General features: G+C 49.2%; 1 long non-coding RNA gene across 5 annotated transcripts; it reads right to left on the bottom strand.

Annotated features, from left to right (window-relative positions):
- Positions 1-12,998: 12,998 nt before the first annotated feature.
- LOC103785921 (uncharacterized) lies at positions 12,999-24,251 on the bottom strand. Of its 5 annotated transcripts, XR_010110562.1 has the most exons (7): positions 21,444-23,144; positions 19,400-19,470; positions 18,041-18,186; positions 14,894-14,973; positions 14,033-14,198; positions 13,826-13,888; positions 12,999-13,697 (listed from the first exon to the last, which is right to left on the bottom strand). It is a non-coding gene; the product is annotated as an uncharacterized LOC103785921 (long non-coding RNA). The 5 variants fall into 5 exon arrangements; XR_010110564.1 differs by lacking the exon at positions 21,444-23,144 and adding an exon at positions 24,195-24,251 and having other exon boundaries at positions 14,033-14,973; XR_010110563.1 differs by having other exon boundaries at positions 14,033-14,973; positions 21,444-23,148.
- Between the last annotated feature and the right edge of the window lie 481 nt (positions 24,252-24,732).

Here is a 24,732-nt window from a genome sequence, read left to right as displayed (position 1 = left end):
GAGTGAGACTCAGTCTCATAAAAAAAAAAATGATTCTACATGTAGGGGTTGGGGTGGGCACATTGGGGGTACCAGAGCCTAAGAAGAGTAAGGAGGGCATCCACCTGAAAAGGAAGTGGCAGCAGAGGTGGAGAGTGGTAAAGAGTGGTTACAAAGAGGAGGATTTATCAAATAACTGTATATGTTAAGGATAATAGAAGCCAGGTTTCTCATTGTTGGAGAAGGACATTACAAATAGGGAAAGAGAGAAAACTAGAATGAACCCTGCGGTGTTGGACTGGAATTGGAGGCATCTGTAGGAATCCATAGTTTTCAATATATACAGGTAAATAAAGAAATGTAGCTGCGAATATGTGTAGGATTGTGTATTCCTGTATTAGTCAGGGTTCTCTAGAGGGACAGGACTAATAGGATAGATGTATATATGAAAGGGAGTTTATTAAGGCAAATTGACTCACACGGTCATAAAGTGAAGTCCCACAATAGGTTGTCTGCAAGCTGAGGAGCAAGGAAGCCAGTCCAAGTCCCAAAATCTTGAAAGGAGAGAAGCCGACAATGCAGCCTTCAGTCTGTGGCTGAAGGCATAAGAGTCCCTGCCAACCACTGGTGTAAGTCCAAGAGTCCACATGGCTGGGGAGGCATCATAATGGTGGAAGAAGAAGGAGGAACGAAGGCACATCTTACATGGTGGCAGGCAAGAGGGTGTATGCAGGGGAACTGCCCTTTATAAAAAAATCAGATCTTGTGAGATTTATTCACTATCATGAGAACAGCACAGGAAAAACCTGCCCCAAGATTCAATTACCTCCCACTGGGTACCTTCCATGACATGTGGGGATTATGGGAGCTACAATTCAAGATGAGATTTGGGTGGGGACACAGCCAAACCATATCAGCTAATAACTTCCTAAATATCCCACCTCCTAATACTATCACTTTGGGAGTTGATATTTCAACAGATGGATATTAGGGGGCCACTAATATTCAGTCCATGACAGATGCAAAATGATTATTATCTTTTTTTTTTTTTTTTGACAGAATCTCACTCTGTTGCCCAGGCTGGAGTGCAATGGTGCAATCGTGGCTTACTGCAACCTCTGCCTCCCAGGTTCAAGCGATTCTCCTGCTTCAGCCTCCCAAGTAACTGAGACTATAGGTGCCCACCACCACGCCTGGCCAATTTTTGTGTTTTTAGTAGACACAGGTTTTCACCATGTTGGCCAGGCTGGTAGCTTTTGACCTCAGGTGATACACCCACCTCAGCCTCCCAAAGTGCTGGGATTACAGGCATGAGCCACTGCGCCTGGTCCCAAATGATAATTATCTAATTCCATCATTCCTTCTGTCATTCTACTTACTGAAAAAGCTTTCTCTTTCCTTCCTTCCTTCCTTCTTTCCTTCCTTCTTTTCTTTCTTTTTCTTTCTTTCTTTCCTTTTCTTCTCCTTCCTTCCTTCCTTCTTTCTTTTCTTTTCTTTTCTTTCTTTCTCTCTTTCTTTCTGTCAGTATTAAGGTTATTATTTTAATGCTCAAGTTGTTCAGATGCAGCCAGTGAGACCTCTTCAAGCTGGCTTCTGTGTCTTTTTGATTCATCCCTGCTATAGAGTGAATTATGTCCCCTCCCCCTAGCATTCCTATGTTGAAGGATTAATCGCCAATATGACTATATTTGGAGATATAGCCTTTAAAGAGGTAATTAAGGTTAAAAGAGGCCATAAGTGTATGACCTCAATCCAATAGGACTAGTGTCCTTATAAGAAGAGAAAGAAACACCAGGAGGATGTAAGCACAGAGACAGGCCATGTGCAGACACAGTAAGAAGGCCACCATCTGCAAGCCAAGGAGAGAGGCCTCAGAGAACCCAACCCTCTCAATGCCTTGACCTTGGACTTCTAGCCTCCAGAACTGTGAGAAAATAAATGACTGTTATGTTAGCCTCCCATCTGTGGTGTTTTATTATGGCAGCTCAAGATGATTTAAATAGTCACCATCATTCTCTGAGCAGTTCCTTACTTTCTGTCACAAGATGTCCGAGGCAATATATAAGATGTCATTTTGTACATTCCCTGCCCCAGCCTCGAAACCAACCATTTCTCCAAAGAGTTCTGGTTCCTTTTAGTGGAAAATGATACCTAGAAACCAAAATGTAGGTGTTAGGTGCTCATTACCATTGGAATGTCACTACTTTGAAGCCTTCTTTGTGGGCAGCACTAGGGAATTGTGAAATAGCTTTGACCAAAATGCTGATAGTGATATGGACAATAAAGTCCAGGCTGAGGTGGTCTCAGATGGAGATAAGGAACTTGTTGGGAACTGGAGCAAAGGTGACTCTTGTTATTTTATTTTTATTTTTTTTGAGACGGAGTTTCGTTCTGTCGCCCAGGCTGGAGTGCAGTGGCATGATCTCAGCTCACTGCAAGCTCTGCCTACCAGGTTCATGCCATTCTCCTGCCTCAGCCTCCCGAGTAGCTGGGACTGCAGGTGCCCACCACCACGCCTGGCTAATTTTTTTGTATTTTTAGTAGAGACAGGGTTTCACCATGTTAGCCAGGATGGTGTCAATCTCCTGACCTCATGATCTGCCTGCCTCGGCCTCCCAAAGTGCTGGGATTACAGGCATGAGCCACCACACCTGGCCAACTCTTGTTATGTTTTAGCAAAGGGACTGGCAGCATTTTGCCCCTACCCTAGAGATCTGTGGAACTTTGAACTTGAGAGAGATGATTTAGGGAATCTGGTGGAAGAAATTACTAAATGGCAAACCATTGAAGAGGAAGCAAAGCTTACAAGTTTGGAAAGTTTGCAGCCTGATGAAGCAATGGAAAATAAAAACCCATTTTCTGGGGGAAATTCAAGCCTCCTCCAGAAATTTGCATAAGTAAGAAGGAGCTGAATGTTAATCACCAAGACAATGGGGAAAATGTTTCCAGGGCATGTCAGAGACTTTTGTGGCAGCCTCTCCCATCACAGGCCTGGAGGCTGAGGAGGAAAAAATGGTTTTGTTGGGCCCAGGATGTCTTGCTGTGTGCGGCCTAGGGACTTGGTGCCCTGTGTCTCAGCTGCTCCAGCTGTGCCTAAAAGGGACCAAGGTATAGCTGTGGCTTCAGAGGGTGCAAGCCCCAAGCTTTGGCAGCTTCCACATGGTGTTTTTCCTGCAGGTGCACAGAAGTCGAGAATTGATGTTTTGGAATCTCTGCCTAGATTTCAGAGGATGTATGGAAATGCCTGGATGTCCAGGCAAAAGTTTGCTGCAGGGGCAAAGGCCTCATGGAGAACCTCTGCTAGGGCAGTGCAGAAAGAAAATGTGGGGTTGGAGACCACACCCATAGTCACCACTGGGACACTGCCTAGTGGAGCTGTGAGAAGAGGGCCACCAACCTCCAGACCCCAGAATGGTAGATCCACTGACAGCTTGCGCCATGCACCTGGAAAAGCTGCAGGCACTCAATGCCAGCCCATGAAGGCAGCTGGAAGGGTAGCTGTACCCTGCAAAGCTACAGGGGTGGAGTGGCCCAAGGCCATGGGAGCCCACCCCTTGCATCAGCAAGCACTGGATGTGAGACATGGAGTCAAAGGAGATAATTTTGTAACTTTAAGGTTTAATGATTGCCCTATTATATTTCAGACTTGGATGGGGCCTGTATCCCCTTTGTTTTGGCCAATTTCTCCCATTTGGAATGGATGCATTTACCCAATGCCTGTATCTCCATTGTATCTAGGAAGCAACTAACTTGCTTTTGATTTTACAGGCTCATAGGCAGAAAGGACTTGCCTTGTCTCAGATGAGACTTTGGACTTGGACTTCTGGGTTAATGCTGAAATGAGTTAAGACTTTGGGGGACTGTTGGAAAGGCATGATTGTGTTTTGAAATGTGAGGACATGATATTTGGGAGGGGGCAGGGGCAGAATGATATGGTTTGGCTGTATCCCCACCCAAATCTCATCTTGAAGTGTAGTTCTCATAATCCCCACGTGTTGTGGGAGGGACCCGGTAGGAAGTAACTGAATCATGGGGGCAGGTTTTTCCCCATGCTATTCTCATGATAGTGAACATATCTCATGAGATCTGGTGGTTTTATAAAGGTAAAGTTCCCCCGCATATGCTGACTTGCCTGCTGCCATGTAAGACGTGACTTGCACCTCCTTCACCTTCCTCTGTGATTGTGAGGCCTCCCCAGCCATGTGAAACTGTGAGTCCATTAAAACTCTTCTTCTTTATAAATTACCCAGTCTTGCATATGTCTTGATTAACAGTGAGAAAATGGACTAATACATTAGGTCATGAGGGTGGAGCTCTCATTAATGGGATTAGTGCCTTATGAAAGAGACCCCAGATAGCTCTCAAGCTCTCTTTCTGCTATGTGAAGATGCAACAAGAAGTTAGCCATCTGCAACCTGGAAAAAGGCCTTCACCAGAACCTGACTGTGCTGGCACCATGACCTCCAGAACAATGAGAAGTAAATGTCTATTATTTATAAGCCCACCCAGTCTGTGGTACTTTGTTGCAGCAGTTCAAACTAAGACAGCAACAAATATAATTTAAAAAAATATTTCAGGCAAAAGCCCTCAATGGATTCTAAGATTAATGGGTGCAGGCTGGGTGTGGTGGCTCATGCCTGTAATCCCAGCACTTTAGGAGGCCAAGGTGGGCAGATCACTTGAAGTCAGGAGTTTGAGACCAGCCTGGCCAACATGGTGAAACCTCATCTCTACTAAAAATACAAAAATTAGCTGGGCGTGGTGGCATGTGCCTGTAATCTCAGCTACTTTACTTGGGAGGCTGAGGCAGGAGAATCACTTGGACCCCGGAGGTGGAGATTGTAGTGAGCCAAGATCATGCCACTGCACTTCAGCCTGGGCAACAGAGTGAGACTCTGTCTTAAAAAAAAAATTAAATTAAACTAATGGGTACAGATTGGATAAGGAATGGGACTTGATATAGTTTGAGATCCTCCCCACAGAAAACAATGGGAAAAGAGTAACTTTACAGTGGATAGACCTTGTAGATGCCACCTTAATCAAGCAATCGAAGTTAACATCATCAGTAATGGGGCAAATTGAAATCATGCACCACCCGATAAGATGCAGTGAGAAGAACATGGCATCACTTCTGTGATATTCCTACCTCAAGTTCATAACTTGAATCTAATCATTAGGAAACATCAGACAAACCCAAACCAAGAGACACTCTACAAAATCATGACCTGTGATCCTCAAAATTTACAAGGTCATGAACAGCAAGGAAAGACTGAAGATAAATGCACTGTATGATACTGGATTGGGTCTTTTTGTGACAAAGGATATTTGGGACAAATGGCACAACATAAATAAATTGTAGTAAAGTGTTTATATTTTTATGGTTGCATTGTGGTTGTTTAGGTGAACATTATTGTAGGATTTACACATAAGAATATTCATGGGTGATGGAATATCGTGTCGGCAATTTACCATCAAATGCTTCAGGAAACAAAACTGCTTCGCACTATTCTTGGAACCTTTCTATAAACTTGAAATTATTTCCAAATAAAAAGAAAAAAATGGTAACAAAAAGCTTATAAAAATTATGTGTATGGGAAAAGTACGTGTGTGTATATATGCTAGCAGCCAAGGGGGAATGTTTTGGACATTGAGTGTTTCTACCTGCCTTAGCATTTGTTTCTCCTTCTTCCAGAAACAGCATCCAGATTTTATTTTGGGGAACTGCCCTTCCCCCACTCTTGGTCAATGCCTTGCTGGTGTAGGCACATGCCCAAGTCAACCAGCATATTTCATCCGCCAGCCATGGTCACTGGTTTAGAGACGGGCACATGACTTAAGTCCATCCAATACGGGCAAATCTTGAGGTTTTTTTTTTTTTTTTTTTGACAGACTCTGTGTCACCCAGGCTGGAATGCAGTGGTGCAGTCTCGGCTCACTGCAACTTCCATGTCCCGGGTTCAAGCAATTCTCCTGCCTTAGCCTCCCGAGTAGCTGGGATTACAGGCACCTGCCACCACCCCCGGCTAATTTTTGTATATTTAGTAGAGACAGGGTTTCGCCATGTTGGCCAGGCTGATTTCGAACTCCTGACGTAAGGTGATCTGCCCACCTTAGCCTCCCAAAGTGCTGGGATTACAGGCATGAGCCACCGTGCCTGGCAAATCTTGGGATTTTTTTTTCCCCTCTTGAAACTATTGTGAAAGAGTTTCTGTTTTTCTCCTGGGGTTGCTTAGCTTTTAGAAAATAAGCCTGAGGCAGCTGCGTGAGACCACCGCACAGAGCCAAGCTGTCCAAGAAGAAAAGCTATTTCACAGAAAAGCAAAAGAAGAGGTAGAGAAACTGAGTCTTCTTGATCTTATTTTAGCCGATAGATCCAATTGTACCTACCTTTTTGGTTAGATAAGCCAAATAGCTTTAATTTTCGGTTTAAGCCACTTTGAATTAGGCTGTTGGCACTTGCAACTGAAAAAATCATGACTAATATTAGGAAATTCCTAATTCAGCTGGGCTGGAGTTGAGAGTGGGAAAGGGGTGGGGAGAGCTGTGGCTGACAGTCAGACTTGGCAGGGCCTCTGGGCATCAGGATCCAGTGGGCGTTCTGCGGGCCTGAGAAGCACTTGAAAGTGCTTTTGAAGAAGTGGCAAGAGCGGGTGGCAGGGAGACAGTGACCAAGCAGAAGTCTTTGAGTGACTTTGGACAAAGCTTGGGCCCAGGCTTATTCCCAATCGGCGCCACCTAACAGTTTGCTACCCAGCCCGGAGCCTAGTGGCCACACCCTTGGCACATCCCTGACCAGAGACGCCTGCAGGCTTGGCCCTGGTCTTCCCTTCCAACCCTGTGGTTACTAGGCCCTGCATTTCTTCACCCTGCCTTGGTTGACAAAATACCCTGTCTCCAGATTATGCAATCAAGCATTGGGACAACCCTATGGGGGAGGTGAGGCTGGGATTATTCCCATTTCACAAGAGTAAAAATTAAGGCTCAGAGACGTAAAGCAACCTGTCCAAAGTCACACAGCTATGTGGCGGGCAGAACCAGGACCAGGAGATAGGGCTTTTCTCTCCAAGTCCACAGCTCTTTCCAGAACTCTCTTGAGTTTTAGAATTTCTGAGCTAGAGCTAGGAGATGGCACAGCTTCTCTGGTATGGGGGATGTGGTGGAAGACAGAATCCACCCCTTGGGTTTTGAAACCTCCCTTGAGTGAGCGGGGAGAGGTGGAGCCAGACTTTCAGAGGCTCATGAGGCCCTCAGGAGAGGGAAGTGGGCTGAAAAGGAAAGTAAACTAACAACTTTACTCGAGGAATGATAATTGATCTAATACATGCTACATGCTTACTTCCACCAGGCACTGTTCTAGCTACTTTGGGTTCTCACAATCTTATGAACAAGATCTATGATCCCCATTTTAGAGATGAGGAAACTCAGGCACGGAAAAGGGAAGTAACTTGTCCACAGTCACACCGCTGGGAAAAGGAGCGGCTGGGATTTGAACTGGAAGTCTGAGCCCGCAGGCCAAGCTCTCATTGCGCGACTGCACTGCTCCTTCTGTGCTCCAGGCACTGTGCTAGGAGCCAGGATGAACCTGACAGTTGTACCCCAGTCCTCCCAGAGAGGATCCTCAGGAGGGTGGGATGGGAGTGGGCAGCCAGGCAGAGCGGGGCGCTGGGAGAGACCCTGCAGCAGAGCGGGACGGCCAGGGACCCAAGGGAGTTTTTGAAGAGAAGTGTAGACAGAAACGCCTAGGGGAGAGCGGGGGGTGGGATGGTAGGTGGAGAGGGGCCTGTTCCAAGCAGAGCAGGGCAGGGTCTGCGCTGGGCAGGATGCCCGGGGCCTCGGGGCTCAGGAGGGGAGCGCTGGGGGACGGAGGTGGCTGGAAGGCCGGAAGGCAGTGAGAGCATCAGCCGCGATGCCCGGCCCGCACGTTAGCTAGTCCTGAGCGGCAGGGCCTGGGGGTGACTGGGGAGCTCGGGTCCTCCCCAGTGGGAGGGGACCACGGCGCAGGAGGCAGAGCGGGGAGGAAGGATGAGGCACCTGGTGGCAAGACCACTCTGGCTGCTGCCTTTCGGAGAAAGACTTGGGCTCTAGGAGGGAGGGGCAGGGAGAGGAGCTGGGAGGCTGCGGCAGGAGTTTGCAGAGACTGCAAGGCAGGAGGAAGGAGACAGCGCTCGGGGAGAATCCACAGGTGGAGAGATATTAAGGGAGAACCCCATTTGATGGCCATTTTGCAGCGGAGAGTTAAAAGCCCACACTTAGCTGCCAGACCTCAGTTTGAAGCAGAAGTCGCCACTCATTTGCAATGCGACCAAGGGCAAGTGACTTAACCTCTCTGAACCTCGGTTTCCTCATCTGTAAAGCAGAGCTAATGACCCATGTATCTCATTGTGAAGACCGTTGTAAAGATTGAGACAATGTAAGCAGGCGTCTGGACCTGAGTCCTAAGTAAACCCGAGCATTCTGGACACTGTCCTTTGGGTCGTTTTGCAGACATCCAAGTCTAGGGGAAAGAGTCTTTGGGGCAAGGAGCATAAAAAGTTTCTGGGTCCTCTCCTAGCCTCTCCCCTCCAAGCTGGGTGGCTTTGGGGAGAAGCTCTCTGAGCTTCTGGGTTCTCGTCTATAAAATGGGGATACTAGCATTTTCCTCACTGGACTTTGAGCAGAACAGCTGGGACAGAGCTGTTGGACATGGAGCAGAGCATTGCTTTTGTTTGAGCAAGAGCTAGTGACCCACCAGAAGGCTGTGACAAGGGTCAGCTCAGCTAACACAAGGGCTGTGCTGGACAAGCAGGGCTCACAGGATCCTAGGGGCCTCCCTGGATTCCCTATGGGATTTCTTTATCTGCCATGGAATGCAGCCTCGGCAGCAACGGGAGTGTTCTCACACTCAACATCAGCAGCCCTTACTGGGCATTGAGCTCATACATCAACCACCCACTTTAAACAAGTTTTAAAACAACAGTGTATTTCTAAAATCATTTTTGAAATGCAACTGTGTAAAAGTAACATGAAGGATAATTGTTACATATCAGGGAGGGTGATGATACCTTCTGAAAATTTCCGCCAGTACGTCTGCGCCCTGTGTGACAGTAGGAGCCATAAGGAGTTTTCATATCCTGTCAGTTTCTTTTCTTATTCCTTATTCGTACCAAATTAGAAAAATCCTAAACCACAATTGTAGGTCATTAGAAACGGCAGCAAATGTTTGGTGGCTCTGACAGATGGTTCTGGATTCAGACCAAACAAGAATTCAGAAATCACAGACCTCTTTCTTCCTAAAGACTGCTCTCCCCTCTCTCGGACATTAGGTCAACAGGTACAAAGCTTTCAAAAGCCAGAAGACTAAGTATTTCACCCAGGGAGAGGGGGGCGGCGGTGGTGGGGAGCAAGCAGAGTCATAATCCTTTCTTTGGTTGAATTTGACTCCGGAAAGAATTCTTTAAGTTCTGATGTAATGTTTGGATGTGGTTTTTAAATAGTCTTAATAATATGTCACCGATTCCTTTCTCCTGCTCAGAAACAAAATCACCAAGTGCTGAAAAAGAATCAAAATAAAAATGGAGCAGTCATACTGCTGTTTGGTTTTAAGAAATTCTGCTAACTTGCTCCTCAACAGTAAATATTGTAATTGGTGATGTCTGGACAATACAGATATTGAATGTATTGCCATTTGAGCAAGTCACTCAGGATCTCAGAAGTGGCCTTGAGTGGAGAAATGGGGGGGGGTTTTGGTTTTGTTTTGTTTTTTTTGAGAAAGAGTCTCACTCTGTTGCCCAGGCTGGAGAGCAGTGGCATGATCTCAGCTCACTGCAGCCTCTGCCTCCCAGGCTCAAGTGATCCTCCCACCTCAGCTCCCCACCACCCCACCCCAGTAGCTGGAACCACAGGCATGCACCACCATGTCTGGATAATTTTGTTTGTACTTTTTGTGAGACAAGGTTTTGCCATGTTGCCCTGACTGGTCTTGAACTCCTGGACTCAAACAATTTACCCGCTTTGGCCTCCCAAATGCTGGAATTTCAGGCATGAGTCACCAGACCCAGCAGCACATCATTGATTTTTAGCCAGCTTCACATGGGGCCACAAGAATGTTTGAAAAAGATGAAATGAAACCATTTCCTTAAGTCATTGACTAGGCCACTGAAGATCAGTTCTAAGATCTTAAACAGCTTGCTCAGATGACAATATATGTAATAACTGACAGTTCAAACCTCACCTTAGAGGAATAAAATGTCATTATCTTTTTTAAAATTTTGGTATTACACAAACTATCACTGGGCAAAAACTTACATTTTTCAATGAGGAGTATAAGATAGCCGGATTTATTAAAATCAAACTATTTTCTCATAATATTTGCAATTGACACCACGTGATATCCAACACTGTCATTTGATAAAGGAAATTTGCCAAAAGTTGGTTTTTCATTCTCTGTGAGAGAAATGTGTATCATTAATAACACGGCTGTGTTACAATCTTCTCAGATAGTATTACTTCGTAGCTGTGTTTTACTAAGAGGAGTGCACTTTTAAATGCTGCCTCTGTCATTTTGTTTTTCTTCCTGCCTTTACTGGGGGAAAATCCATTAATTTTGTCCTGGAAAGCTTATTTTGCTCTTGTTCTGGAAAAAAAAGAAAAGTCTCTGATGGTTTACCAGAAAGGTCACTGTGCTGTGTTTGAAAATGATGTGAAAATCTTGATGGCTTTATGCCACTATTTGACAAAGTTTCATAACACACAACTCACTGGGGATTAAAATGGAATAGATCACCAGTCCAGTAAAGTTAATTTCAGATCTTCAACATCATACTCACTATTTACACTTTTTCAGCTACTTGTGTGAAATTGTCAGACGTGTCCCAGTTCTCAGAGATTTACATATTTTTGAACTAGATGCTTGTTCACTATGTATTTACTTTTCTTCTTTCTTCCTTTTTTTTTTTTTTAGCCCAGCCATATGCTTGGACACTACGTATTTACTTTTATAACACTATTCTCAGTTGTAGTATTTGGGTTACTATTTTTCTCACTCTTCTTAGGCTTTAATTAACCACTTTTGAATCACTGGCTTATTATTTGGGTTGAGGATATTACACATCACAAAAATAATAACCAAAAACCCATAAGTGACATGAAAATATGTCTCTGGAGATGATCTGCCCAAGCTGGATCAGCCAAATTCAAATTAGAGGATGCACAATGTTGGAGAATGTGACAGTTATTAAGAACAAAATGGGGCTGGGTGCAGTGGCTCACGCCTGGAATCTCAGTGCTCTGGGAAGCTGAGGCAGGAGGATTACTTGAGCCCAAGAGTTCAAGACCAGCCTGGGCAACAATGTGAGAGCTTATCTCTAAAAAAAATTTAAGGATTAGCTGTACATGGTGGCGTGCGCCTGTAGTCCCAGCTACTCAGGAGGTTGAGGCAGGAGGGTAATTTGAGCCCAGTTCAAGACTGCAGTGAGCTATGATCACACCACTGCACTCCAGCCTGAGGGACAGAGTGAGAACTTGTCTCTGAAATAAATAGATAGATAGATAGATAGATAAATAAATGTACAAGATGGGATTGTTGCAAGAATCTTAATCAATTAATCAAATTTGCATTTCAGATTTATGAGTAGAGCAATTCCATCCTTTTTTTCCTTAGAGGTTTCCTATGGACCACTTGTATACCTTTAGGGACCCCCCCAGTGGTCCATGAACCACACTTTAGGAAAATTCTGTAGCCATTAAGTCTGTCGTCTGAACCATGAAATGTAGTTGGGTGGGGGGAATTGTCCTGTTACCCTGGTCTCTGGCCACCTAGAGCTGGAAGAGTGCATCCTTGGCCGAGTGACATGTTAAGTGGGAGGGACCTTGATAGACACATAAGGGGCATCAAGAGAGACCCAGGACATGTAATGAGCAGAAACCTGGACAGCTCAGTCTGGAGGATATTCATGGGATGATGTAGGATCTGTCAGGACTCAGCTCATGATGGGCGGCTGTGGTCCCCTGATGTCCCTTGGTTAGGTGTTCTGTTTCTACCAGGGTCCTGTAGCATATAGGGTCTGTGGGTCTTAAGGGCCAAGTGGCAGGACCATTTGCACCACACCTGGAACTGTTGAACAGCTCTTTCTTGCTCTGTGTCTCATTCAAATTTGACAGCCTTTAATGTCACCTGTAAAACATATTCCCAAAGGTAGAATATGTTTTCTCCAGAGTCTGAGGAGGCCTACCAGATGAGCTTTCTTATCTGCTGGGCAAGAATTTCTCCTTTTCTTTGGAGGGGATGTCTAGTCATGCTTCTGACTACCAAACCACTAAAGATCTCACTGATGTTAGTAAGACACTAAATCTTTGTAGGGGTTTTTTTCTTCCCATCCCCTGGAATGCATGCACTTACCAAGGCTCCTTGGCACTTTTCTGGTCCAATTAACATGATGTCACCTGAAGAGTAGACCAATGCAGCCAGGCGCCATGGCTCATGCCTGTAATCCCAGCACTTTGGGAGGCCGACTTGGGTGGATCACCTGAGGTCAGGAGTTCGAGATCAGCCTGGCCAACATGGTGAAACCCCATCTCTACTAAAAATACAAAAATTAGCTGGGTATGGTGGCACACACCTCTAATCCCAGCTACTCAGGAGGCTGAGACAGGAGAATCGCTTGAGCCTGGGAGGCGGAGTTTGCAGTGAGCTGAGATTGTGCCACCGCACTCCAGCCTGGGCAACAGAGTTAGACTCTGCCTCAAAAAACAAAACAAAACAAAAAACAAAAAAACTGTGGTGGCCCTGTCACCAGAAGTATGTAAGATCTAAGATCTAGTTTATAATTCCCTGTCTAGGGTTTTATAGCTCAAAACCAAGTACTGAACCGAGCTTGGCCTAAATTAATGGTTTTCAAACTTGGTTCCATGGTATCCTGGGGGTTTCTTATAATTCTCGGGGGGTTTCATGGAGATTCATATTCAGGGGATCATTTCTCATCACTGCTGTGACCATGGCAACTCCATTCTTGTCTGCTCACAGATTAGGACTCTGCAGAAGGTTTTGTTTGTGGAAAGGCTTTTACTGCTGAAAGCTAACAGTAGGACATTCTATGGAATACCTGACCAGTACTCCTTGAAACTTCAGTCATGAAAAACAAGGAGAGACTGAGAAACTCTCAAGAACCAGAGGAGACCAAGGAGACACAAACACCAAATGCAATGTGATATCCTGGATGGAATGCCGGAAAGGAAAAGGGACCTTAGGAGAAAAATTCATGAAATCTGAATAAAGTCTGGAGTTTAGTTCACAGCAAAGCACCAGTGTTGACATCTTCATTTTGGCAAATGTTCCATGATGATGTAGGAGGTTAACATTAAGGGAACTGGATAAGGGATATATGGGAACTTTCTGTACTTTCTTTTCAACTTTTCTATAAATCTAGAATTATTAAACCCAAATTGTAAAAGTTTATTTTTAAAAGATAGCATTCAAAAACCGTCAGACAAATGAGCTCCAAATACATCCAGAGATGAGAAGAAAGACGGTGACCTGATTCTGGAAGTTCAGATGTCCATGTTGGTGACCTGATTCAGGAAGTCTTTCAGGAGGATATCAAGCTTGGATCTTGGATAGAACTGGGATGCGAGGCACTGGTGATTGGGCAATATCCCTGCCTGTAGGATTCTTTGTGGAATGCTGGATATTCATATTCCGGTCTTTTCTTATCTCTGGTTGCCTCAGGGAAGTAAGAACCCATCTGGGAAAGAGAGGACAGGACTGAAGAGGGACTCAAGGGAGTTGAGCTTACTGGATTGGGGGTGAATGTTAAAGTTCCAGTTTGAACAGGTTTGGAGGGAGAGATGGATGGTGGGGAGGGCATCATACCTTCACCCTTGCTACATACTTCGTCTTCTTTCCAGCAGAGCCCAAGCTGGAGACCAGGAGAATCTAGAGGAAGGAGGTGACACAGGCCTGCTCCTAGTCTGATGGGAAAACCTACGTTATACCCTCAAAGAACCCCAATCTGGTATGGGAGACCCACTCCCTGACTTCAGAGAGCTCTCTGTCTGAACGAGTGGATGCAATGCCTACCTTTAAGGAGACCGTCTGCCTGATGGGAGGGACACAGCTTCTTCCTCCAATCCGAAGGGGAGATGGGACACATCACATGCACACTGGTGGTAGCTGGGCTGACCTTTAGACATTAGTATTCAGGGACAAGGATAGCCTGGGGAAGGCTTGAGGATGACCTGTGGTCCTTTGTGAAGAGAAGGCCAGTGTAAAGGGTGCTGGGATGGAGCTGATGCGCCCCCGGGGAGTGGGCCCTGCTCAGACCTAGATGTCCATATTGGTGACCAAGCTCTGATCTGTTGTCCCCACAGGGGTCTACCAGCTGAACAGCAGTGAGGAGACAGGGAAGGACAGGAGACACACAGAGCCATATATGGAAGAAGATCTGAAATGGAGTGATAAAGATAGATATGAGGCTGGGCGCGGTGGCTCATGCCTGTAATCCCAGCACTTTGGGAGGGTGAAGCCGGTGGGTCACCTGAGGTCAGGAGTTCGAGACCAGCTTGACCAACATGGTGAAGGCCTGTCTCTCCTAAAAATACAAAAAATTAGTAGGGCATGGTGGCATGCGCCTGTAGTCCCAGCTACTCTGGAGGCTGAGACAGGTGAATTGCTTAAACCTGGGAGGCAGAGGTTGCAGTGAGCTGAGATCTAGCCACTTCACTCCAACCTGGGCGACAGAGCGAGACTCCGTCTAAAAAAAAAAAAAAAAAAGGAAAAAGAATAGATACTGGTACATGATTAAAATGCAGGCAGAAGCGAAGAGAGATTCCTGCTCCCAGACCTCCCCTCACCCCCTACCCTATCCTCCACCCCTACCCTGGCCCCAGCTGGCACCCCATTTGCATCTCCCTGTGTCCATGCTCCCCAGTCAGGCGTTACCTCAGTATTTTCTTTCACTAGGGGTCAAAGGCAAACAGAGCCAATATCCACACGTGCCAGCTTGTGGGGGAGGAGGAACTCTGGAAAAGAAGGAGAGTGAGAGCAGGTACAGCCCCCATCTACCATGTGGTACACACCAGGCTGGGTCAGGAGGAGGGGGCAGGGAAGAGCAGTCCCGGGGGCCTGTGCAGAGTTGGGCACAACACAGCAGTCAGTAATAGTTGATGACTGACTGAATGAGTAGCATGCAATCAATATTAGAGAATGGGCCATAGCACAGTGGTTAAAGCCTGCGTTCAAATCTCAGCTCTGCAACTTCCTAGCTGTGTGACCTTGGGCAAATTACTTAACCTCTCTGAGCCTCAGTTTCCTCATTTGTAAAATGAGGATAAGAATATTGAAAGGAACCTACATCCTAGGATTGTTGTGGCCTTGCATCTAGCTCATGCCTACACGGAACTTACAACAGGGCCTGGCACACGGGAAACACCAAAAAGCCCTTAGCCTGTGTCGTGCAGGTACTACATGAGTGTGATTTTCCTGTCTGTGACATGCATGTGTGCTCACTGGGGATATGGTGTGTGCAGGGGGTGCTTCTGGGCTGGTGACAGTGAGGGTGGCAGGTGGTATTGGAGAGTGGGAGGAGCACTAGCTTTGTGGCCAGGCCAGGCAGACATGGGATCTAGTCACAGCTTTACCACTTCCCAGCCAGGGGGGGAGCCCCAGCAAGGGGCTTCCCCTCACAACAGAATGAGCATAAGCCCTTCCTGGGGCATTGTCAATGAGGAGGTGCAAAGTGCTTCTTCAAACACTACCGAGAGCTGTAATTTTTTTTTTTTTTAGATGGAGTTTTGCTCTTGTTGCCCAGATTGGAGTGCAGTGGTACGATCTCAGCTCACTGCAACCTCTGCCTCCTGGTTTCAAGCGATTCTTCTGCCGCAGCCTCCTGGGTAGCTGGGATTACAGGTATCTGCCATCACGCCCAGCTAATTTTTTTGTATTTTTAGTAGAGACGGGGTTTCATCATGTTGGTCAGGCTGGTCTTGAACTCCTGACCTCAGGTGATCCACCCACCTCGACCTCCCAAAGTGCAGGGATTACAGGCGTGAGCCACCGCGCCTGGCCAAGAGCTGTAATTCTTTCCAACGTTCTGCGTGGTCTGTTGTATGTGGCTGTGTGTGTCTAGAAGCCATGTAGATTTGGAAATAGGGGACGTGTGGATCAATGAGAGAAGCCTGATCTGGCTGTCAGGACACCTGGGTTCTTTCTGAGCTTGAGAAAGGGGATCTTGCACAACGCCTCGGCCCTTCTGACTCTACAGCTATAAAATAGAGATATTAAGGCTGACGTCCCAGAGCTGTTGTGAGGATTAAAGGAGATGTCGTGAGTGTTGTGGTCAGCTCACAATAGTTCTCCAGCAAAAGGGAGGGAGGCAGCTCTGTTCTGATCTTTCCAACTACTGGTGGTGCCTGTGGTCAGTTTCCAGCCACGTCATCCTGTGATCCTTTCCATGCATGCACACAGATGGAAGCCTGTTTATGCAAATAGCCACTTCTTTAGATGAAGGGGGAGGGCATCCCTTGGACCATCCCGGGTCCCTTGGACCAGCTGGGAGTAACAGATAAGCCAGGCTGCCTGGGTTTGAATTCCAGCTCAGCCACTTGCTAGCTTTGTGACTTCAGGCAACTGACTTGACTTCTCTGTGCCTCTCTTTCCTCCTTTGAAATTGGAGACAATTGGAGCACCCATCTCAGAGGGCTTTTGGAGGAGTACAAAGGTGTAAAGTGCTTACGGCAGAGCCTGGCACAATCATTTGTTGTTACTCTGAAGTTGGGCCAGGTCTGGAGGGTGTGCTCCGCTGCCCAGTTCCCATGCCTTTCCTGGCCAGCAGATATCTCATCCCCTGGAACAGTCCCTCCTGAGCTCTGACCAGTCTCCCTCAGGCGGAAGTTCCTAGAAGGGTGCAACCTGGGGCAACAGCCAGGGCAAGCTGCTAAAATGATCACACTTCAGAGGAGGCCTCCGGATGTCAGTGGGACAGATTTTGTTGGAAAGCGAATGTTCATAATGTTCAGGAAAGACAAGTGAAGGGCACCCTTTTGCAGGTCCCCAGCTGGGTAGGAAAGAACTAGCCTTTCTCAGCTCTATTCTCTCTCCTCACTCAGACTCCCTCCCACCCAAAACTCAGAAAGAGCCTTAGGGGATAGTCAGAGTGGTCTTTGGCAAGGTCAGAGGTCTGATACTCTGAAGTTCAAATCTCACTGCCCTGCCAGTGACCTCAAGAGGAGGAGAACCAGGAGTAGAAAAATGTAAAGAGGGTGGCTAAAGGGGGTGGGGTGGGGGCTGGGGGAGGTATGATTGGAATGAGAGAAGAAATGGTGGGCTGTCAGAAAGAGGGAAACAGAAATTGTGGGGATCTGCTGTACCCAAAATAGGCAGAGGGCCACATGTGCGTGTAGATGTGTGTGTAAGTGTGCATCGGTGAATGTGTGAATGAATGAACGTGTGTGAGAGCACAGGTGGGTTTGAGTGGGTATGAGTGCCTGAGTCTATCTGACCGTGCAGAGACAGGATCATAGACTCACCCATGGGTAGAGACTTTTTCTGTTCATCCCCCTTATTTTCCAGTTGAGGAAACTGAGGCTCATTGGTGGGGAGTGAAATGCCCAGACATGCTGGGAGGGGGTGGAGAGGAGCTTTTCCTAGCTTGGTCTTCCCTTCAGTGTCCCCTCCCCCGACCCCCCAGCTATTTCTTGAGATCAGAGGGAGGGGGCAGGCCAGGGCTGCTGGGGAGAGGAGGGAGAGAAGGAGGGGGGTGGCAGGCAGCCTTGCAGGGCACAGGGGCTCTGCGGGAAGGGTCCAGACACGTGGCCTCCCCCTTTTCTGCGGACGTGGACTCCCCACCCAGCAGAGACGTGTCATCCCTGGAGCGGGCAGCAGAGCCTCTCCAGCTTTTCTGCCAGATCCAGCCTCGAATGCGGGGAGGGCCCTTCAGAAGGACACTTGGGCAGGTTCCCAGTCTGACAAAGCTGAGCCCTAAAAGGGAGTGGGTGAACCTGGGCCCACCCAAGTTCAGGCCCTCCCCTCCCCGCCTCTCCTCAGTGTCCCCACCTGGGAAATGGGAGAAAGTCAGGGAATTCTATCTACCTTGGGAAGGTAGAATCTGGGTGAGGGGCGTGCAAGTCTTCGAAGCCTCCTTCCGATGGCAATCGGGGAGCAAGACCTCATCCCAGGCCTGCCTGTGGCTTCCTCCCCCACTTCAGAGCCCCCTGCCTGGGAGGGGCACCCTCTCCCTGAGTGTGGGGGAGGAGGAGTAAGAGGGTCCATGTCAGGAGAGGGAAGCCACAGTCAGAACAGACATTCCCGATGACTCACAGCCCCGGAACGCCTTGAGAGCCGCAGGGACAGCCCCCTGTTCAACAGGGGCAGCTGGAGACCCAGGACCCTGGGGGGCAGGGAGGCAAAGCGAAGGGGAGGCAGGGGTCAGAGGCAGAGCCTGGAGACAGGATTGAAGCGAAGGTCCCTGAGAGCAGCTGAGAGACGGAAGACAGTGTACCGCCCACCTCGTCCTAGCCACATACTGTGGTCCTCACACAGCAGAAGGAGGAAGACTAGATCTTACAAAGGACCCCCTCCTAGACCACCATGGAACTCTGCTTCTTGTGAATGCTTGAAAAGAGGAGGAATGTCCTGCCCCTGTCCCTTTCTGGGTCTGATCCTAGCACCCTCCTGCCCTGAGGAGGCAGGGGGATGGCTACAATGACCTGAGAGCCCCCACCTGATTCTCACCCACTCCAACCCACTTCATTGTCATGCTTCTCCCATGACCTCTGTCCCCTCCACCTTCTGGGCCTCAGGTTTGAGGAGGTTTGAGGAGGGCAAACTGAGGCCCAGCCTGGTCATGGGGGGCGCTGGAGGAACACAGCTGCTCTCCCCAGGCCAGTCTGACCCAGCAGAGCTCTGGGCTCAGGGCCTCTGTGTTCTGCTCTTCCTCCCTCCAGCGAAGATGCAGCTAAGCCTCCAGTCTACGTGGCAGGCAAGGGGGGAGCTTGCGAGAGAGGGGAGCTGGGAATGAGGTCAGCGGGTTGGATGGGCCAGGCCATGGCTGCGAAGGCATCTGGGCTGCAGCAGTCTGGAAGGTAGGGGCCTCTGGGTCAGGCCACTCCCAGCCCAAACCCGCCATCCACCCGCCCACCATGGCCTCCTTCCCGTCTCCTGCTCCTCCCCTCCCTGCAGCCCACATTCCGCCCGCCCAGGCCAGATGGTTCCCATCAAGGCTTTTCCATGTGGCAGTTCCTCCCTGCCCACCAGGTTCCCTTCCCCCTCTGGCCACATGGCTCAGCTGAGAGTTGGGGAGCCGCTCTCCTGGGCTGTCCTCCCAGGACCAACTGGGATTATGTGGGATCCCCGTGTCATGCTGTCGCCGCCATCCTCAGTGACCTCCCTGGCCCTGCGAGCTCCCCAGCCCTAACTGCCTGGGCTCTTGAAGTGTCACAGGGTTCTTACCTCTGATCCCTCAATCCTAGCTGTGTGACCTCTGGCAGCTACTTTCCTTCTCTGGGCCTCAGTTTTCTAATCTGTACAAGGAGGGAAGAAAGGAATAAACTCGAAATTTCCTTCTAGCAGAACGTCTCTTATTCTGTGATATTTCCACCTAGAGACTCTAAAGCTCCGAGATCCAGCAGAGGTCAAACCGCAACTCTGGAGGGGTTATCTGGTCTACCTCTTTACCTGCTCCCGGCCCCATTTGTTTGTTCATCTCCATATCCATGAATTCCTCCCAACTCACCTATACTTTCCTCGAATCTTCCCCTCCCTTTAAGGGCCCTGGCCTTCTAACTTGAGTCCTTCTGCTGTCACCAAGGTATAAGTCCTCTGGGTGAGTTCTCGGCAAAAGGATCACAACCATTCTCTCAAAGGCAGTCACCAACTCTCTATGGCCACCACTGAGTATAACTCCTTCCCCCAGAATCCCAGGCCTCCAGAAGTTGGCCCCAGCCTACTTTTCCAGCCTTATCTTCCTCTGCCCATGGCCTTATCTCTCTTTCTGTCTGTCTGTCTCTCACTCAATCTATGTCAAGCTTCCCAGGCTGGGCGGTGCCTTTCCTCCCACTTAAACCCTGCATTTGAACCCTGTCACCCACCCTCCCAAGCCTGGCTGGAAAGCTGCCTCCTCAGTGAAGCCTTCCTTATCTCTCATTGGCACTCTCATCATCCTTTGTGTCCAGAGGCTTCCATTTACTGAGCAAGACATAGACCAGCAAGATGGTCTCACTACTACCCCAGTTCACAGACTGGGGAAATGAAGTTCCGAGATGGAGCATTTACTCAAAATCACACAGCCAGTGCTGCCTCAAGGGAGGGGCATTTTTGTGTGTGTTTTATTCCTCTTCCTGGCTCCCCACTCTTCCAGAATAGGAGCTGTTGTCCCCAGAGCTCTCCCCAGCACACGGCTGGCCCCAGAAGGCCTGAAGTAACCACTCAGTGAAAAGGATCAACTACAGGGCCGGCAACAGGCACCAAACTCAGCATATTGTCCCCCAAGCAGGGTCCTTGCCCAGCCAGAAGCCCGGGATCATCCCTGTTCCTCACCACCCCCACCCCACATCCAATCCAACCCCAGCACCTGTAAATTTTGCTTCCCAAAGGGCTCTCAAGCCCATCCTCTTCTCTCTGTCTCCATTCCCACCTACCAGATCCAAGCCCCTCACCTGGGCAAGTATAGCAGCCTCTCAGCTGCTCCTCCACCTTTGACCACAGCCCTCCTCCCGCAGGTACCTACTCCGTGGAGTGCCCATGGCTTTCTTTTACAAATGCAGACCTGATTGTGACCCTCCCCTGCGTCAGGCCCTCTGCTGGGGCCCATAGCTGAAAGGAGGCAAACTACACCTGTGATGGGGCTTCTCTGGCCTGCCCAGTCTTTGCCTGTGGTGCTCCAGCCACACTGGCCTTCCCTGAATTCCTTGGGCATCCAGCACTCGCCATGCCCCCTCCTGCCTTTGCATATGTGGTCCCATCACTATCCACCCTGCCTCCTATCCTTTTCCCATCAGCATACCCAGGGAAGCCTTCCTAGGGCTCCAGGACTAGAGCAGACCCTCTGCCATGTCTGCCCATTCAAAGCTCTGCATTCTTCTTCTTAGTAACCTTAATGGTTGCACCTCCACGTTTATTCATGTGATTTCATTGCTGTCCGTGTCTTTACCAGACACAAACTCCATCAGGCAGACACAGGGTCTGTGCTGCTCACCATTGAATGCCCAGTACCCAGCAAAGTGCCTGGCACGTGACTATTGTTGCATGAATTTATCAGCAAATGAATGTAGCTCCTTAGCAAAATGGGGTGGGGGTGGCTTTTGGGAAGAAGGCAAGGTCATGTTATCCATACAGGATCCTTTCTGTGTCCAAGCCAGACTGTCCAAAGGGGCCCCTGCCAGGACCCCTGCCCAACACCCCGCCCTGAAACTCCAGAATCTCAAGTTTGCCAGGAGGAAGAACTCGTGGCTGGGGCAGAAGCAGAAGACAGAAGACATCGGTGGCCAAAACTTACCTGGGGTGGGGGTTGTGGGGGGTGGGTATCAAGGAAGGAGATCAAGATCTGGAAGGTACCTCTGCCCAACAGAGGCTTCTCCTCAGCACCCCCCTTCTTTTATTTAAATTCAGGATTCAAAGGAACTCTGGCGTTTATCTCCCAAACACAACACGGCAACCAGACATCTGGCTGTGATGCAAGCCCTGCACCACCCGCCCCCCTGGCCACGCCCCCTATGGCTGCTGCCCTTTCTTCCCTGGAGCAGCTCACGAAGGCTGCACGCCTGCCTACAGCATGAGGAGACCCGGCAGAGCGCCATACCCCAGGATGGGCACCAGAGAACCGGGGACTGGGGAAGAGGAGATACCGGAAGAGAATAAGAGAGGAAAAGAGGGAGGGGGAAAAAAGTATGTGGGTGGAGAAGTGGGACAACGGGTCAGAGACCGAGGAAAGAAAAGGAAAGGAAAAAAAAAACGAAGAAAAGGAAGAAAAACGCATGAAGAGAAAAATTTGAAGGGAGAGAGGTTGGGGGTGGGGGAGAGAAAAGGTAAATGAATAGAAAAAAGAAAGGAAGAAAGGAATGGAGAAAAGCAAATGGGATAAAATAGGCACAGAATTGAACCAACCCAGAAAGGTGTAAATATTCAATCAATTCATGGGGCCAACTTTCTCTTTTTTTTTCTTTTTTCTTTCTTTCTTTCTTTTTTTTTTTTTTTTTGAGAGAGAGTTTCGCTTTTTTGCCCAGGGTGGAGTGCAATGGTGTGATCTCGGTTCACTGCAACCCCCGCCTCCTGGGTTCAAGTGATTCTCCTGCCTCAGCCTCCCAAGTAGCTGGTACTACAGGCCCATGCCACCATGCCGGGCTAATTTTTGTATTTTTAGTAGAGATGGAGTTTCACCATGTTGGCTAGGCTAGGGTCTCAAACTCTCGACCTCAGGTGATCCGACTGCCTCAGCCTCCCAAAATGTTGGGATTACAGGTGTGAGCCACCGCGCCCTGCCAAGCCAACTTTTAAGAAGAACTACACTGCCTCCAGACATCAGGAGCAGGGAGGGATATGACAGAAAAGCTGCCAGCTACCCAGCTGGGAGCTCACTCCAGCAGGAAAGATGGGGCTGACCCCTCACTTCTGACTACCAGAGAGCAGCAGTGAGAACTGGGGTCCCCTAACTCAACAACATCCCCCGTCCAGTGCATTATTCTCAGCTGGGGCCTGGCTGGGACCTGGTGGGGTGGCTGGAGAGGGCCTGGGAGCTGGGGCCATGACAGACCTCGTGTCACCTGGGTCCATACCCCCAGCCCTTCTCTCTCCAGCTCCCAAGTTCTCCTCCTAGGACTGGGGTGGGGGTGGTGGAGGCAGCGGGCAGAGAATGGGGTGGGATCCGTCCAGGACTAGAAAACAAGGTTCATCTTCAAGAGCCTGGAATGAGGGCTTGTTCTAGGGGAGAATGAGGGGAGGCTGGGCCTGGCTGTGGACATTTGAGGGCTCGGGTCACCTGGAAAGAAAAGGAAAGGGGGAAGGAGAGCGAAAGAGGCAAATGAGATCCAGAAAAGGAGCTCTGGAGACAGAGGGGGATGGAGAAAGCAGCGAAGAAACTTGGAAGACAGAGGAGGGATGCAGGGGCCTGAAAGGAACGCAGGATCCGGGCTGGGAAGAAAGAGAAAGAGCAGGGGACAGATGCCTCTCTAGACTCCTGCCACAGCCAGACTCCTCCTCCCAGTCGCTGCCCTCTGACCTTGCTTCCTGGCCTCCCACACACTCCTTAGCCCACTCCAGTCCGGCTTCCTTGTCCATCTCTCCACCACAGCAGCTCACGCTACGGGGATCAGTCACCACCATTCTGCTAAGTCCAGGGAACATTTTACTCCTTACCATACTAGTTCTCTCTGCAGCATATAACTCTCCTTCCTTCTAGTACCATCTCTTTCCTCTGCACTCATGACCCCCCAATCCCTCTCACCCAGCCCTCCTTCTCTGGCCACTCTTGCCCTATCTCCTCCTCCTCCACCCAGCCCTTACACCCTGAGGGTCCCCGAGGCTCAGTGCCAGCCCCTCCACACTCCCTCCCTCCATGCTTTCTCTGAGACAACACCATCCACAACCCCAGCTTCAGTTACCATCATCCTGGGACCCACATTTGTCTCTCCTCTGAACTCCTGACCCAGGTGCCCAAGGGTTTCCTCCGTATTTCTAATTGGATGTCTCACAGGCTTCAAGCACTCAGCATGGACAAAACCTACTTCATCATCTTCCCCCTAACCCTGGAAAGGAAGGAAGGAGGGAGGAAGGGAGAGAGGGAAATCCTAGGAGGCTGGAGGACTTGGGTTTGGGCTAAGGCATAGAAGAGCAGAGCTGTACCTGGAAGCTGAGGAACCTAGCAAAGGGCTCCGACTGTGCAATGCTAAAGCGAGGGAAGAAGAAGGGCCTGCACACACCCGGGGTCTATCCCCAGACTCTGCTCCAGGCTCCCTCAACAGGAACTGTGCAGGGCTCCATGATAGAGACTCATGGAGAGCTTCATCCTGGGGTCTTCACTGCACCCCCACTCTTAGACCCCGCCCTTCTCTCTCCTCAGACCCTCTCCTAGGAACCCCCTCTTTATCATCAGTCTAGGGCTAGAGGTGGGAGCAGAGAAGCGTTCTGGAGAATTGGAGTTGGGGGAAGAGCAACAGAACCTCAACTGGGGGCTGCAGCAGCTGGAAAGGGTGACCCCGATGTGCAGGGCAGGGGTGCATGCCCCCCACCAGGTGCACAACACCTGGGCTACCTCTTCCAGGTGTGTTCTCCTCCTTTGTCCCATACCATGGAGTCCAGATGGGGCGCCTGAGGAGCTCTGAGGGTGGGGGCCTTTTCCCTCCTTCTTTGGTGTTGGAGGGGGGCACTTGGGGAAATTTGGAGAAGGAGAGAACTCAAGCTCAGCACTTTCCTCTTTCTGTTTTTCTTCTTAAGGAATTTTTTTTCCCTAACTGCTGATGACTTTACCATTTCTTGGGGGTGTGGGGAGGAGATTTTGGCTTTTGCTCCCCCCCACTTTAAGTGCCGGACAAAGTCTTACATTCCACAAGAAGCCAGAGCTTCAGAGTTTCCTAAAGATGAGGTGGCGTCTCCTCCTCTCACAGGCACAAGCTCCCTCCTCCTCCCACCCCCCATCCCCCCAGTCTGCAGCCCTCAATCCTGGCCAGGAAGGCCCAGCCAGGCTGGGAGGAGACCCCAAGCACATTCTTCCTCTCACTGTCATACTGCAGAAATTAAAGACACATCTTCAGCCTGGGCACCCGCCAAGCGTTTTAAGTCGAAGAGTGGCA

Source organism: Pan paniscus, chromosome 19, assembly GCF_029289425.2.
Source record: "Pan paniscus chromosome 19, NHGRI_mPanPan1-v2.0_pri, whole genome shotgun sequence".
Lineage (NCBI taxonomy): Eukaryota > Metazoa > Chordata > Mammalia > Primates > Hominidae > Pan > Pan paniscus.
The sequence above is the reverse complement of the archived record's forward strand: the minus strand, read 5'-3'. Positions and strand labels throughout refer to the sequence as shown.